Source organism: Ixodes scapularis, unplaced genomic scaffold (genome assembly GCF_016920785.2).
Source record: "Ixodes scapularis isolate PalLabHiFi unplaced genomic scaffold, ASM1692078v2 PGA_scaffold4__175_contigs__length_147842914, whole genome shotgun sequence".
NCBI lineage: Eukaryota > Metazoa > Arthropoda > Arachnida > Ixodida > Ixodidae > Ixodes > Ixodes scapularis.
The window spans coordinates 93,863,941-93,881,485 of record NW_024609879.1 but is presented as its reverse complement, the minus strand read 5'-3'; the positions used below and the strand labels follow the sequence as shown (position 1 = coordinate 93,881,485).

General features: G+C 47.2%; 1 long non-coding RNA gene across 2 annotated transcripts; it reads right to left on the bottom strand.

The window, feature by feature from the left end:
• Positions 1-9,062: 9,062 nt before the first annotated feature.
• On the bottom strand, positions 9,063-16,522 carry LOC115324287. Of its 2 annotated transcripts, XR_006078209.1 has the most exons (4): positions 16,470-16,522; positions 15,630-15,768; positions 13,212-13,366; positions 9,063-9,527 (listed from the first exon to the last, which is right to left on the bottom strand). It is a non-coding gene; the product is annotated as an uncharacterized LOC115324287 (long non-coding RNA). The 2 variants fall into 2 exon arrangements; XR_006078210.1 differs by lacking the exon at positions 15,630-15,768 and having other exon boundaries at positions 16,470-16,521.
• Between the last annotated feature and the right edge of the window lie 1,023 nt (positions 16,523-17,545).

Here is a 17,545-nt window from a genome sequence, read left to right as displayed (position 1 = left end):
GCCTTTTATGGGTTGTCGCCAGCCATAGTGAGTATGGCTTGGAGTCACGTCCTGCGAGTGAAATGCTTGTCACCTGAGTGGGGGGGGGCGGGGGAGTTGCCGCCGCCGCCGCCGTTGGTGGGGCTATGATGGTGGTCTGCGATGACAGACCACCAAGCACCATTGCACTGTTCCTGGATGAACTAGCCGCTCTTGAGGAAGAACAGGGTGCTTTGGGAAGAGCTATGGTGTCCGCTTTTTCACTAGCTCCAGCTGTCGCCACAGGCATTTTGTCGAAAGGAGCAACATCCATGAATGAGTAGACGGCGCTGAATGGCCGCAAGGGGCCTCGCTTCTGATCGAGGGGGTCAAGATAGTCCCGTTTCAACAGAGGTACCTATTGGGGTATTGTACAACACAGGAAATAAAGGGCCCTAAAGTTTTCTACCTCGACGAGGCGTGGGTTATGGCAGGACCAATTTTCTCAAAGGTGCGAGTTGACACAAATGCGGCTTTGTTCTGTGGACACCTTCATGTTTGGTGGCACGAGGCAGTCATTGCTTAACCCTGCTTAAAGATCAACGACATGGACTGGTCAAGGGTGGCATGCCTGAGTGGGACAGTAGAAGGCTGTTATATACCAACTTTAGACTTCATTCACCCCTTAACTGACAGGGCACTGGAGGCTACATGCTCGGTGAACCAGCCGATTGTCAGTCTTGCATCACTTATCATGCCCCTTTCTCATACTGATGTGCAGGTCGGACATGAGGCAATAAAAGCTTGGCCCACCAACCACATGGCTCCTTCCGCCCTGTCAGCGTAGGAGTAAATGGAGTGTAGGGGCGGCAGAGTTGGTGGAATCTGCTGAGTGCTTCTGGCGTAGCAGTTCGACAGTGGTGAGTTACTAGAGCACAAAATGCAATACCGCACTTTACTCTGAATGCTGCGAGCCATCGGAGTCAATCCAGTGCCGAACGTGCGTCACGTGGCCTGTCCGTTGGGCGCAACGGCACGTCGAGCAGTGTCATCTGGCAGCGACAAAGAGTTGGATTGGCTCCGGTGGCTCGTATCGTCGGCTGCGGTACAACACAAGGTGAAACGGAGTAGAATGTGATGGCGTGTTGCATCACAGAAGGTGAGCAAAGTAAACAGATAAAAGTTTGATTTTTATAATGCCTTTAGAGCGCATCACAGGCACCCCAGGATGGGCGAGAAGAAACCTCCTCGCCCATCGATATATTGACGGGGGACCGGGGGTAGAAGGGCCTCTGGGGACTGGGCGGTGCCGAGAACAGGCAAGTGTGTGCGACCGGATTTCGGGTAATCGTGGGAGACGAGGCCTGGGGGCCCTCTTTGTGTTTAGCTTTGGCTTTACGTGCTAATATCGGTGTAATGTCGCATGTCTTTGCAGTTTAGATTGAGTGTTTTTGAGCGTTGTGTTTTCCGAACAAATAAAAGGGAGCGAAATTCCCGCTCCCGTGAAACAACCAGGCTGGACTCTGGTTGTTTGACGGACCACGTGGGATCTGGCGTATCGGCGGCGGTATGCGATTTCCTACAATGTGTCCTTTAAAGGGGTACGGAAACATAAATTGAAATATTCAGATTTCGTTCGGATATGAGTCAAGCATGACGGATAATAACCGTAAATGATAATCGCACGTTTGTATTTTGAGCGATTGGCTATATTTTTCGTTCCAAACGGTGCACTCGAGCAAGCGCTCGAAAAGAAGCGAACGGAGAGCGCGATGCGTCATGGGATATTCGGCGCAAACAAAAACAGAAAGAAAAGACTTCCCGCGTTCGTGGAGTAGCAAAGCAGACGTGGTTATGAGCTTTGCCCTTGGTGGCGTTGTCAGCGTTGTGGTGGTGTTAATAGCGTCAGCGCGTTACAACCGAGCCGTTCGCAGTACCCGTGGTGTGACGGGCGTGTGGCTGGTCCATGGAGCACGTAGCTTCCACAACACTGTCAGCTTAGGGCTGAACGAGGTGGGGAAAGCGACTTTTGTTTGAGTTTTGAGGGACGGGCTAATCTTCTAGGGGGAGAATGGTTGTTTCCGGTTGCACGAACGAGGGTCCGAGAAAGAGAGGAGTCCTCCCTTTCCGTCTTCTTGGACTATTTGGTACAATACGCGATTTGTGAGTTCAGGAGGAAAACGTTGAAATGCCAAAGGGCGGCGCTGCTCCGAAGGAAACTGCTGCGTCACGACTACGTAGCAGTTTCCACAACGTTGCTAAACTACCTCCCAAATAGGCTCCGCATACATCCACCAGGTGCACATTGAAAGTCGTTTATTTAGCTTTAAAATTATTTTTCTTGTGCTTTTCAACGGAAGACTGGTGTTTTTGAGGTTAGGGTGCGACATGCAACACATTAAAGTTAAAAAATGAGCGCTGAAATTTCGTTTCCCTACCCCTTTAAGTTTCATATATTTTGGTCTTGCATTTTAACCACTATTGTATAACTTGTTCACACCAGTGTTTAACATGTTTGTTTCCTATGGTTGCATCTACAATTGCACTGTGTAATGCCCCTGGCTCCGAGGGTAAAATAAAGGAATAGAAACAAACCGATTCTGTAAGCTGCCAAGTTCAATTACGATCTCTTTCTGGATATGTACTGTATAGACTGAGCACCGGCCCTGGACAAGCGCAAGTCCATTGCCACAGACCGAATGCCAGCAGAGCTGCCGAGCCTCGCTTGTGTTTGGTCCCATGGTGGTGCACATTAGAGGCACTGTGTGGGCCTACTTTTCGAGGCCAGTCCCGGGCCTCCTGGCAACCCGTTCTGTTCGTCCTGACAACAAAGTGCGCTTAGTCAGCATACAAAGACCACTGTTACACTTGTTTGAACAAGGTTGCAGCTTTAGCGGGCTGCTCGACTGCCATGTTGTAGCAGCATTTTTTGAAAACGAGTTTCTTACGTAGAGTTTCTTACGTAGGCTGCACTCAATTAGAAGGCTGGGATTGAATCACATTTGTCCCAATCTGTCTGCCAGAATGTGTGAAAGTAGAACAGATAGCACATAGTTCTTGGTAGAGCAGCTCAAACTTGACCAAGGTTTACGGTAGGCCTGCACAGTGGTTTAGATAGAACACATCTAATTTCACTCTCCTTTATCACAGTGTGGAGCTAAAAACTAGTGTGCCCTACCAGCTGGTGGTGGTGTGGTGGCCGGTACTTTGCTTGCAGGACTTAACCGAGAAAAAGTTTTCGCCTTTTGCCAAGTTTCACTGAGGCACAGTATAGTTTGCTGCCTGATGCGATCGTAGAGCATGGATCCACCACTTAGAGCTACATGAGACTGGTTTGATCAAAATGAGAATTATATATTGTCCTTTCAGAAATACAAAGTAGTAAACTTTATAAATTGCCATAAAATTCTTTTCTTCTTTTAAGCTTTCTTTTTGTGCAAACAACAAAAAGCTTTCTTTTTGTGCAAACAACAAACACCAACAACTGGCATTGAATTAAAGTATGCCTAAAGTCGGCAAGCCTTTGAACAACTCTATCGCATGGCCGCAAAGCAAGAAGAAAAAAAACATAGCATATCGTCTGCTTTTTTTCCCTGCTCTCGCTTCGGACCACTGGTATGCCGATAGAGCAAATAGTCGTAACCTGTTATAAAATAAGGTGCCTAAGTTGTGCACATAAGGATGGCATACAGTTAGGTAATAAAAATAAGTGTCAGACGACACTTCACAAAGCAGAACAGAAAATTGCAATAAAATGCGGCAAAGAAAACAACAAAAAACAATATGCCTTTGCCTAGGAGCGGAGGGGAGAAACAATTTGAAGCCACTTTATGGCGGCTGTGTCATGTGATTCCAAGATGGCAGCGCCTATGCAACGGTGGGTGAAAAGATCTAGAATTTTAGAAATAAATTGAAGGGATGGCATGCAACCATTGGCAGGGGTCTGCTCTGCTGGCTCGGATGCGACAGGGGTTCACCATCACTCTGATGCAATCACTGTACCAAAGTGCTTGCCCTATTGTGCTGCACTCTACTTCATCAAAATAGAGAATTTGCACCACCAATGTTCTGAAAAATATATTTCCTCAATGCTCAAACTATTTGCTAAGGCTTCGTTATATGCCACTGTCTTATAGCAGATAGTTTTCAACTTTTGATTATTGCTTGATTTACTGTAGGTATGAAAACTTTTAGGAAACTGCAGCAGCTGACCACATGGTCACCCCCTGGCCAAAGCGAGGGGTGACCTCCAGCCTGTTTGGTAGCCTAGCTTGTAGCCCAAGCTACTGTTGCATTAGTAGCAGACTGCATTTGGAAGACAGTGTGGCTGTAGCTAGCTTCAGTTGCTGCATTGGAATGTGCATCTATTGACATTAGGTGACCATTGCAGACAGAACTTATTGTGCAGGGGGAGACTGGTGTGGCGAGATCAGGTGAGTATGTGGGCTCCTTTGCAGTACTTTTCAATGCGGCCGCAGAACATAGGATTCTTAATAAAGACTGAAAGTAGATGGCAGATATTTTCTGGCACCTAATATTTTGACAAGCCTTGCATGAAAGGCTTTTCTTTTTCTTACCTGGAATATGGGGCTGAAGTATCAGACTGCCCGTGATGTCGCAAACAAAAAAGAATATCACCAGAACATCTCTGTGCTAATAGTCGCTGACAAGATGAGAAATGCAGGGCATCTCTTAATGCCCAACCTCCAGCAAGCACTTATCGCCTTTTCTCATGCTTTCGCTCTGCGTAGATTGTTGAGGCTTGCAAGATGCCAAAGCATTGCCAAATGTAGGAAGCTCCTCCCTGCCATTCTCGTCTTACATTTGGTCCTCGAGGCACACTCCAAGTTGGTACAAAAACATGTGATGGTCTACTGAACACCCAGACACAATTCGAGCGATATGTTAGATATCGTCGTTAACGGAATGCGAATGGCTGGGAGTGTCTTACAAATGTCCGGCCTCTATGCATTGCCGAAGGTAGGAAGCTCATGCTGGAGGCAGGGAACTGAGGTTTCTCCCAGTGTCCTCACCTCGTGAGCGACTTTTAAAAGTGGCAATGCTACACCATGCAATAACGTTTTTTACGAAACCAATTTGTGGTTGATCTTATCAAAAGCATGTTATAAATCAAAATAAATTATATGAACTTGCTTCAGTCAAAAACAAATGGTGCTGTGTATTCAAATTTACATAAAATAGTTTTTCCTGAGCTACCTTCGAAAAAAAATTGCATTGAATAGTGCCGCTTTTTAACTGGAGTAGAAAGTCCCATGTCTGTGTGTAACTATCTAGACACTTTCAAACGAGCATACAGTAAGGAAACGAGGCAATGAATGTCTACCCTATACATGTCACCAGCGTCCTTTACTTGTACTACGAGACCTCTTCCAGCACAATGGAAGATCATGATTTCTCGGAGATGAAATGCATGCTTGAATAAAGGGGCAAACAAATCGGCCGCCCTTAACAATGAAACAAGATATAAAATCTGCACTCACAGAAAAGCCTGGTTTTAATTTCTTTATTGCTTATAACATTTTGGTATCAACTGGATTGATTGCTGCAATGCTATTAGTCAATATTGGTGAAAAAAAAGATGTGCTTGCATTGACCAAAGTGTGAACATTGTAAAAACATTTTTCAGCAAACACAGATCTCCAACAATATCCGGTCCCGCTGAGCAATGGTAGCAATACATGTACAAACATTCTCACATCTAGGTCAGTTGACAAGCTTCTGAAAACGCCAGACGCCTTTTTGCGGTGCGTCTGCTCAGTGGCGCCTGCCACACTATCAGCCCGCCCTATGGACAGATCCGGTGGAATGTTCGATGCACATTACCTGTAGTGAAAAGTGATTTTATTGTGGTTCTTATAGGCTCTTGGGCACCTGTTTCCGCATTTAGCGGTGTTGCCGTCTATGTAACTACCTCGCTAAATTTAGCGGGAAATTGAATTGGTGTTGAGGTTACGTGACGTCAATTTCCCCCCTAAGTCTAGCGGAGAAACTGAATTTGTTCATGGGTGTTAGTCATCCGACGTCATTTTCCCCACTAAATTTGTGTTGGGTCACCTGACGTCAATTTCCCCGCCAAATTTAGCAGGGAAACTTAACCCACTAAATTGGGCAGGAAATATAGCTAACATTTTCTGCTAAATTGGAGGGAAAGGAGATGTAAACCCTCCCCTCCTCGTCAAGTGCTGTGTTCTCTTTTCGCATTACAGAGAATTGTAAACGTCTCATTTTTTTTAACGCTGCTCTTCCGTGGAGCTTGTCAACCGATAGATATGAGAACATTGGCGTGTACCGCCTGAGCGGAGACATCCGTTTTCCCAAGCACCGGTTTTGAAACCCCCCTTTTCTTGAATCCTTTCAAGAAGACGCTCAGTTAAAGGGCAACTCCACTCCATACTTTCGAGTTTGGGATTATGACTGTTTTTAGTGCAGTCAGCGTCCCTGAATTGCAAGGTGTCACTTTTTCTCGTTATTGTGCGTAGTTTTAAAGATATCGACGCCTTAAAGTTTTGTTTGGGGCGCGGCCAACAAAACCGAAACTAGCCGCTAGAGGCCCCGGCAACACTGGAAATCAGCCGCTATGTGAACGTGACGTCAGGATCGTTCTCGTTCAACGAGTACACAGGCCGAGCGGCACCTACTTCTGTTGCGCTAGTCGTCTAAAGATAGGAAGTAAGCCGATTTTGTTTTAATTCAGTGTACGTGGTAGTTATCCAGCATATGTAGCAAGAGTTAGTGCGTATACCCAAAAGCTAGCGACTGGAAAACCCGTGAACTCGTACGGTGCCGTACTAGGCGGCCGTCGCCGTGCGTGCGCTATGCCGTACCCGTTGCTTGTATACCCAAAAGCTAGCGACTGCAAAACGAGTGAACTCGTTCGGTGCCATACTCTGCGGCTTTTTCCGTGTGTGCAGTCTTCCATACTCGTCGCTAGGCCTGAATTGTCATCGGGGCTCCGTGGATGGAGCGGCGTTGGTCTACGCTGCGCTGCCGGTGACGTACAGTACTGGAGGTCCTCTCGCTTTCGCGCGGCGGGTCAGTTTGAGACACGAAGCCTCAAAGCCCGAACACATATGTGCTGGGCTGTGCGCGTCTGTATTTTCTTTTTTGTTTCCTCGGGCGCGTAAAAGCCGGAGTCCAAAGTCCATTTGCTGAACAGCGTTCACCCACACCTTCTCCAATTTCCGGTCCGTTGGAAACTTGTGAAAAAGCACCTCCGTGCTGCGCAGCGGGTTGTTTGAGCATCCCACAGCGCTACAAATTTCATTCGGCATCTTTCGAGGAACTGCTGGGCAGTCTTGGGCGCACCGAGTTGCTCGCTAAAACGAGTCTTGGAGTCCTCGCAAGCAAATAAACAAAAGGCTATACCGAAGCTACATGGGCTACAGATAAAAGCAACGGCTAAACATGCCAATCACAAGCCAAAGTAGCGGTGGTAGCAGCTCAGAGAAGCGCACTCCGCGCAACGCCTGGACCGGAGAAAAAAAAAAGAATGATACTGACGTCACGGCCCAATGTTGCTTTAGCGATCGGCCGCCCGCTAAGGAGCAGCGGCTCGCGGTGGGTCGCATATTTATCATCAGCATTAGTTGAGAATGCGGCGTCCCACGGACGTAATATTTTGGCTGGGGTCGTATTTTGTGTCACTACAGCGATAACAGTAATTTATTTCATTTTGAGTTTTGGCCGGAGTTGACCTTTAAGAGAAAATGGTGACAAACAACCTTTTAGAAAATTTGTTTTTAGAAATACGCAATCCACTGAACTTGGCTGCATGCTCTAGCATTTGCTTGTTCCGCCTTCGCCAATGACAAAGCCGAGCCGGTCAGTCAGCAAGTCGGTCGCTTGGGCGGCCAGCATGTTCAGAGTATGATAGACAAGTTTTCGTGCAAGTCACAACCCTGCTGTTTTCACAATAATAATTTTACGTTCTGCCTGGTTTAGGGCCTAACAAAGAAGAGTGGGTGCTCAAAGCATAGGTCAACAAGCCTCACTGAATCGTGCGGTAGCCTTTAGCGTCTTTCAGATTTGCTTACGACGATCGAATGGATTCACTAAACGGCGCTCCTCTACAACTGCTTGTTCTAGGTGCAGTACATTCTATTAGCATAAAATAAAGGCACACAGCTAAAGCACCTCAGTGATGCCTAGCAGGTAGCGAAACAAATTTCTCTAACAAAGCGTGCGTGGTTACCGAGACATCACGTTATTCGGAGTGCAGATGCCGAGTATAACCACTGTACAGCTTTGTCTCCGTATTTGCATTATCTTCCAAGGTATTGTCCAGGTACAGGCGGCACTGCCGAGCAGACAAGCAAATAAATAAATATTTAACAAAGGGTACTATTCAGTTTCGCACCAGCACTATTACCGTCTTGCTTCGGCAAAACAGAAGCGGTCCTTGCAATTGCGCAACATAAAAAGAATAGTGCAGGTAGAGCTGCATGGAACCTACGTTTCTGGATATTTGCTAGCAAAATAGCAGGTAGTGAAAACAGGAAAATTAACCAGAAAGTGTGATGGGTTTAAGAAGGAAAGAAACGTAGACAAAAGGCAAGCAGTTCAGAGGAGACGACCCACCGAGCTCGACCTAACGCTGTAGGAACAATCTGAACCTGAAATACTACTTTCTGTACAAACACAAGATACCCACGATATTACACGATAAATAGCCACCAAAATTAACGTACCAATTAGGCAGTGCTGTTCGTAAGTCGCGTAAATCGCCGAAGTCACAGAACGTTCACGAAACAAAACGGCCATCTTAAAAAAAAAATCAATAGTGATGGTGATAGCGATGGGTCTTCTGTAAAAACTCCGAGGACCAATGTAATCACTTTTTTTCGTTTTCTTGTTTTAATTAATGTAAGGAACACGTATTCATCTTAGCAGAAACTAAAATCATGGCAACAAAATAGCCTAAAGTTTGAACATTTAGTTGTGCCGAAATACACTTTGTAATGTCTATAAACCTTGTTTCAGTAATTAAATGCAAACAGAACACAGACTTGAGAGAGAGAGAGAAGTGTTGAAAGGAAAGGAAGCCTGGAACTTACTTGGAAACCCTTGCTGATATGATAGCCTTTCCTTGCAAGTGTGAATGGTCAAGAGCCGATGCAATGATAGGCTGAAATACTTCGGGGACAGCATGCTTAAAGTGGCCAGAAATATTAAACGGGGTATATCTATCGTCTTTCCATCAAACATTTCGGAGTTTAATCTTCTCAATAATTACCTTCTCGCATGTTTCACAGTAATCCGAGGCATGGATTCACCACACTATTTTTGTCAAGTGTGGCATGAGGTATGCACCACCATCAGAAAAAAATATGACAATTTATTTAATTACGACAGGAAGCCACGAAAGGTGAAGATGGCAAGACCCGATCCACCAAAAAGGAGTGGGCCTAAGAGTGCAGTCTTGGTTCATGATTCACGACTGTAACCTATGATGAATGCAGAGAACAAAGGAGTCCATCGGGTCAACAGGAACCATTATCTGACCCGAACATGCAGGGCAATGCAGAGCAGGGGCAAATTTATGGGTCAGCCTGCGGGGGAAGAGAGATGATATCATGGGCAAAATGTTGCCCAGATCTGTTTTGTTAACCTAATATTTGTTATGTCACTAAACACCAACGTTACTAAAACGCTCAGTTGGAAAACTCACTCTTGGAACCTGGACCGCTGGCGTTCACCGAGACGAAACTAAATACGATAACAGCGCCACCCTTTTGCGACGAATTAAAACATGCAAGTTGTTTTATTTAGCTACTGCAAAATGACCCTGCGAGATGGCACCACGTAGAGTTCCTGTATAGGCTCTTTACAGGAGCCATAGTTGCATGACTGTTTTCCACGTACCGCCGCACCGCTACTCACCGAGATGTGATCATGTGAGGAGCAGACTCAAATGCCGTGCACGAAAGTACACATTGCACGTACCCTGGCATACGTTCCCCTACTTTTGAGCGCACCGTGCTGCCATTCGCTGGATTCAGTCACATCAGGAGCAGGCTCCATATGCCGTGCAGGAAAGACGGCGCTATGGAGATGAACACGCAACTCTGGCTCCCGTAGGGAGCCTATACAGGAACTTTAGCGCCACTGGCTCTTCTGCGACTCGACGGAACCACTAAGTGTAGCCGTGGAGTTTCCTTAGTGGCTGCTGTGGGAGAAATGGCGGCGTTGCAACAGACTTCTTCCAAAACCGACGTGCCCCATCGCGGTGAAATACCACGCAGTGCCCTCTGGGAACTAGTTGGCCAATTAGTTTTGGTTTCGACTGAGCAGCTTCATCTCATGCTATCACGCCGCGACCGAATACGCTGCTCGCGTTTTTGCTTATCTGAATTTTTTTACGAATGTACAATACACTCATTCTCGAGCGATACAAAACGAAGACCGGGGCACTTTCCTTGGTTCCAAAAACACCGGATATTATGCGTGCATATGCAAATGTAGTAAGACGTGGCTTAGTCACGTCACCCCACGAGTGCATCTTTGAGCTCAGTGTCAGTAATCTTGTCCAGTACCACTGAACTACAACTGAAATTTGGTCACCTTGAGCCCTACACATATTTTGTTTGCCAAACGTACGCTTCTTGTTACTTCATTGGGCGAAAAGCAAGCCACATCCTCACAGGAGTATCAAAGTTGAGCCCACCGTTGGCGCATTAACTTTTAAGGAAACACATTAAATTCAACCTCACTACTACATAAAAGGTACTATGTCTTCCTCGTGTCATCACATATCTCACACTCAAATTTTAAGCTGATAGAAGATTAAATTTTCGCAAACGCTAAGATCGGCTAGCTACGACGGGGGCCCTAACAAGCGTCCCCTACTCCTCACTAAGCCTTCTTGGACGAGCTTTTACTAACGCCCAAGATCTGTGCCTGAACGGTGTGTCTGAAATTATCTTGGCATACTCAGTCAGGAAGAAAGCAAACACATAACAAATATTATGGCTTTTAGCAACTGTCAAATGCGCATTGAATAATTTTGTTCGTTCGGCGCACCGCAGAATTCATGCCCGTCCAGTGCACTTCCGGTGAACGGTGCAACATTGTTCACACAAGTGCTCGACTTCTGCTTTCTTTTTTTTGTATGTGCGAATGTACCTATATTATTACAGGATAACTTTATTAGCATACGTGATGTTGAATACTAGTGGAAGGGGAGCGGGCGGGTGACTTCACTTCGTCCAGTGCTGCGGGGCAGTACAGATAAGAGATGAGAAGTGTGTTCGAAGGGAGCTTTTCAATGGCGCGTCCGCGTTTTACTTCGCATACTCAGGCGTATTAAGAAAAACAGTAATTGCAAAAAGTTATATTTCGTCTATGGATGCACGAAAAACAACAACAAAAAAAAAAACAAAAAAACTTCCTGATCTACAACACTAATGTAAAGGCGCGAGCTCGATGTATGCATACTTATTGGTTGCTACAGCTTGTTGATTTGTACACAAGCAAGATCCCCCAGCTTCGCAGCGTCAAGATTCCCAGCACTGGCTCGTCCACATACCTCGAAACGCTAACAAAAAGGCTCAAGTACAAAAATACAACAAGCATTTATACATCTCAGGCTTGTGCTAAAGCTTCGAGGTCTGGCCATTTAGGTTAGTTTAAAGACCACAAATGGCATTCTCGGGACCAGAAAATATGAAATAACGGCCGTTTATAGTCCACACTCCGTGTATAATCTCTTGTCGATGTGTCCATCGAAACCGAAACCATGCCACTCTCCTCCCTGGCTAACTAGGTCCCAGAGTGCAATCCGTGCCGTGTTGCATGCAGGAATTTATGGAAGTAGTCTATTGCGTTTAATTCGGTTCTCGAGTATGGATGGAAGCCACTAATCATTTCTTCCTAACAAAAGCTGGCATATGTAGATTTTTCACTGAAAAAAGTTAACCCTGGGGGCCCTAGTCCCCCCACCCTTAAAATCTGCCCATGATGCATGTGCCAAGAAAATGAGGGAGAAGAGTGGAAGAGAGCACGCGGGGACGTCAGGACACCCGAGCTCTGGTTAGAAGGATTGGTGGGTACACCTAAAGCTAGCTGCCTTTGTCTCCACTGCACTCGTCGAGGACGTTTGAATGCGAGAGCCAAACACTGGACGCCCGCATTCTGCAGTCGAACGTGTTCAACGAGTGCAGAAACAAAGGCTGCCTTTATCCCCACTGCACTCGTCAAACGCATTTGAATGCAAATGCGAAACGCTGGACACCGACGTTCTGCACGTGCAGTACAGACAAAGGCAGTTAGCTTTAGGTCTACCCACTAATCGTTCCAATCGGAGCTCTGCGTTTTGACATTCCTGCACCCTCATCCTCTCCTCTCTCTCAATTTCTTGGCACATAGAGTTCTGGAAGTTTAACAACAGTGGCTAGTGAAAAATCCGACATGACATCCACAAAAAAAAAAGCAGCTTTCTTTGGAATTTTTTAAAGGTGTTCTAAATTGCACAGCACTCATAGGATCTCTTCGCACTTGACCCGTCGCCCGTAGCACACTTCAGGACTAATCGCCAGACGAAAGTCAATTCAGAAGACCGTCCCACACGATCTCGCAGGTCCCCCGAAAATGGGAGACGTGCAGAGGAGTGCGAGAGTAGGCCAGCAGGGTGGCATACTCTCCCTGACACGATTCGGAACGAGCAGGCTTAAAGACAGACGACTCCAGAAGGAACGTCCGCACGTCCGCAGCTTACGTTCCCTTGGGGGAGGGAAACCAGTGGCTCCCACAACAGACACTCACTTTTCCATTAACAAAATTATTGAGACTTCTTCAATACAGCCATCAAATAAAGCAATCGTGCTCAGCTGCTGAAGAGCTGCGCTTGTTTTGACGTTCAGTAGGTGCACCGAGAACTCCAACTGAGTTACTCCGTTCGGAGCTGAGGGAGCCGCTACTGGACGCACCATCACCACTACTGCAAGGGAGGTCACGTGGAAATATTGTGTCCCTGAACTGCTCCTGCCGCTTCAAACACCTTAGAGTTGTCAGAGCTGCTCATCGGTTTCAAGTCGTACCCAAACCCAGCAATGCGTGTCGCTGTGGAGGGGGGAATAACTCATCAGCTGCCCAAAAACTATATGAGTAACTTATCCCATGAGTAGCGGGCCTTATAGCAAGCTCGTTTCAAACGCACTGGCATTATGCGAGTCATCTCCCAGAGTGCACCGCACTCGCGGAGTGCCGCATGAAGAACCGGTCTCAAACTAACTTACCGAGTGCAGCCTGATGCTGTCACCATTTGCATTGTAGTAAGAGTGCAGACCTCAAACTGAAATTAGCGCTCCGCTGTTCGACATGACGGGCAGGAATGCGATTGTGAGTTGCTGCAACAGGCAGTTTATATCTGTGATGACTTCAAACAGCTCGGCTGTAAGAGATATTTACAGATGGCATTAGTTCCTGTCACAAGCTCAGTACAAAACAGCTGTAACTTTTTGTTGAACGATACACTGGAAAAAAACTGTTTGCGCAAAAGCTTGATCAGAGCAAACGCAAGAAATTTGAAGGCTAGGCACGCCTTGCGGAACAAAAGGATGCCCACACGACGCTTTCTCTGAAGCATGCTCCTTCTGTACGAACAGCCCAAGTTAATTTTAGGGTTAGAATATTGTTTGCCAGCTTCACGCTATTTTGGATGGGTGTGAACTTGGTGGCGGGCTCAGTCTCGTCGTAAAGCGGTACTCGGTCTTGTTGACTGATATTGCCGTTTCGTTTGACACTGCGATGTGCAACACTCTCGAAGCTAGCTAGCTGTACGGCACGTTTCAGTCTTGATTATCGCCGCTTGTCCAGAAAGCTCTGCGACACTTGTTACAAATCCAAGCTATTACCCTCTAGAATCCAGACATAATTTTTAAAAAGTGCAGGACTGTGGAGAGGCAGTGCAACTTGCTTTGATCAGAATCGTGGTGCGATCAACAAGAGCTTGTTTGACTCCTCGTCAAGTGACGGCATAGTGACTCGTGCCCCCGAACGCTTGGATGCCCATCAAGCACCAACGTCCTGGACACATTCTGTTGGAGAACTTTTGCAAGTGTAATCCTAGGGCTACCTTTGCTGCTTGTAGTGCTATTAGAGTTGGAATGAAATTCCATGTCCAGCATTGAGTCTCTGCCATGGTGTTTGCCAAGCTGAAAAACTGTGCTTCTGTGTTAGCAGCCAGTCAAACAACAACTGTGCCAAAAACAGCCCGTCGTTGAGAAAAGGGTGAAACTTCCTCATTTTGAATGTGATTCAGCTGCATGAGCGAGAGTGCTTGCCAGGGTCACGGACCTGCACCAATAGGTTTATTCCCCTCAAACTTTTTGCTGAAAAGGGTGTAGACCTATATTCAGGATTTGGAACAGTTTGATTTGGTGCTCGGTCGTGCAGTCACTCAAGTCCGGAAATATAGGGACTACAGGTCTTTGGGCTCTTAAAGGGGCCCCCCGGAGCGTTCTGCGATGGTCTATTTATGGCGGTAACTCAATCTACAGGCTCTCAGGATCCTAAAAATCATAAAATTACGGTCATGCGTGGCGGATTTCCCTATTAAAGTTGCTATCAAAGTCCCCGGCAGGCCCCCCCTTGTGAGATGACCCCGGAAAATGGGAGGGGCATCTCTTTATGCGTCAGCCAATAGCAAGTGAAGGATTCTGGCGTCTCTGCGCGTCACCAACGCGGCCGACCGCCGATCCGCAAAGGAATCTCTCGAACACGTGCGGACCGTCGTCGTCAAGGAGCCCGGACTTAGTGCTCGGCAGTCGTCGTTCGTCGCACCGCACCGTCGCGCTGCTGCTGCAATACGCAGTCGCATTGCACAGATGACAAGGAAAAGTTTGACTCGTTGACGTGGAAGGATCGCAAAGCTGGCTTCGGAGTCAGGATCCATGGGAAGAAGGAACACGTGTCCCGCAAACGCACGCCTGCAGACGCCCCGGGAAGCAGACAGCCGACGCATCACCCCCTAGCAAGAAGCTTGCGGGGAGAAAACATAGTTCGCTGGTTTTGGAGCGATAATTGCGGACTATGTTTCCTGCATCAAAATCATGTTACGTTTTTCTCAAACTCTAATTTAAAACAAGCTTAAAAAGTGTTGCAATAATAACGTTCGCATTCACCCCGAGATGCAGCATTTCCATTGGTCAAGTTTTAGCGATGGGCAGGGAATGGGGGATTGTCTTCCATGAGAAAATAGTCCCGATATATTTCTTCTGCAATCTGCTTAATAAACGGTTTTGTAATCTAAAACTTTGGATACATATTAACTTGCACCTACTACGCAATATAACAACATAAACAGACGATCGCAGAAAGCTCCGAAGGGCCCCTTTAAGGACACCGAAAGAAGGCAACAAAAAGCTAAAATAGGCACTCTAAAAATCAAACCTTTATCTGTTTACTTTGCTCACCTTCTGTGATGCAACACGCCATCACATTCTACTCCGTTTCACCTTGTGTTGTACCGCAGCCGACTAACGAGCCACCGGAGCCAATCCAACTCTTTGTCGTTGCCAGATGACACTGTGCTCGACGTGCCGTTGCGCCCAACGGACAGGCCACGTGACACACCTTCGGCACTGGATTGGCTCCGATGGCTCGCAGCATTCAGAGTAAAGTGCGGTATTGCATTTTGTGCTCTAGTAACCCACCACTGCCGAACTGCTACGCCAGAAGCACTCGGCAGACCCCACCAACTCTGCCGCCCCTACGCTCCATTCACCTCTACGCTGACAGGGCGGTAGGAGCCATGTGGTTGGTGGGCCAAGCTTTTATTGCCTCATGTCCGACCTGCCCATCGGTATGAGAAAGGGGCATGATAAGTGATGCAAGACTGACAATCGGCTGGTTCATTGAGCATGTAGCCTCCAGTGCCCTGTCAGTTAAGGGGTGAATGAAGTCTAAAGTTGGTATATAACAGCCTTCTACTGTCCCACTCAGGCATGCCACCCTTGACCAGTCCAGTCGTTGATCTTTAAGCAGGGTTAAGCAATGACTGCCTCGTGCCACCAAACATGAAGGTGTCCACGGAACAAAGCCGCATTTGTGTCAACTCGCACCTTTGAGAAAATTGGTCCTGCCATAACCCACACCTCGTCGAGGTAGAAAACTTTAGGGCCCTTTATTTCCTGTGTTGTACAATACCCCAAGAGGTACCTCTGTTGAAACGGGACTATCTTGACCCCCTCGATCAGAAGCGAGGCCCCTTGCGGCCATTCAGCGCCGTCTACTCATTCATGGATGTTGCTCCTTTCGACAAAATGTCTGTGGCGACAGCTGGAGCTAGTGAAAAAGCGGACACCATAGCTCTTCCCAAAGCACCCTGTTCTTCCTCAAGAGTGGCTAGTTCATACAGGAACAGTGCAATGGTGCTTGGTGGTCTGTGATCGCAGACCACCACCAAAGGCGGCGGCGGCAACCCCCCCCCCCCCCCCCCCCCACTCAGGTGACAAGCATTTCACTCGCATGACGTGACTCCAAGCCATACTCACTATGGCTGGCGACAACCCATAAAAGGCATGCGCTGGCCCTTTGACCCACGCGGAGTGCAGTGCAGGAAGTGGAACGGCATCGGTGACCCAGTAGCTGCAGTTACCCAGAACTGTTTTAATGCTTTCTCGGCGAAGGTGCAGGCCCGCTGTTTGATGCACGTAGGTAGAAGCCATCAGCTGCAAGCATCAGACACCTGGGGTGGAAAATTTTGCACCCAACAAAACAATAACCATGAGAAGAGTGGTCTAGCCAGTGAATTGCAAAAACATTAAAGGAAGCACACAAAAACTTGTCTTGCAAAAACACAAAAAGCAGGCACATATAGAAGTATTTCTGTTACCTCGTCTCATGCTCAAGCATTATTTTGGATAGTATACATCAATAATGCCTGTCTCGCAGTGGCTTTCTGAACAAAATGTAGTAGAAAATACAACCAGTTGAATACCAAAAAAGAAGTAGAACAGAGAGGCACTTATTTGTTGTACTTTAACATGCACATTATGGAAGAGCACAACTCTTCACGATTAACCTGTAGCAGAATCGCTTAGCAGTTCTGCTGCAGGTGTGAATGTACCACGAGGAAACACCATCGCAGGCCTACCAGGATGAACAGTAACATTATTACCCGCCACAAATTCGACGCGCCGGGAGGGAAATTCGCGAAGCCTGATCTGTTTGTAAATCCCGTCTTTCGACAGAACGCTTTTGTGACTGCACGAGTTCGTCAAAAGCTGACATTCCCAACGCGCTTGGTCCTTCTTTAAGTGCGATTACTGAATGCAAATGCGGCGCAGGCGGCACCCGGGAGCCACATGCCACTCCCGTTGATTATCTCTACTATCTTCTTTGTCCCCGACGCTACGTGAGGTAGCCAAGCGCTATCAAATTCCACCACTGCGGTGTCGCATCGACGATCGAACGCCACCAGAGTAGGTAAATTCCACTCACATTTTACGTTCCGAACAAGCGTCCCACGGGCCTCCATGTAGCGAGACGGGGCCTGCTAGCTTGCATAAATGCGCTGTGAACTTCACTGCCGACGCTCGTTCCCAAGCATTGAATATCACGACCAGCT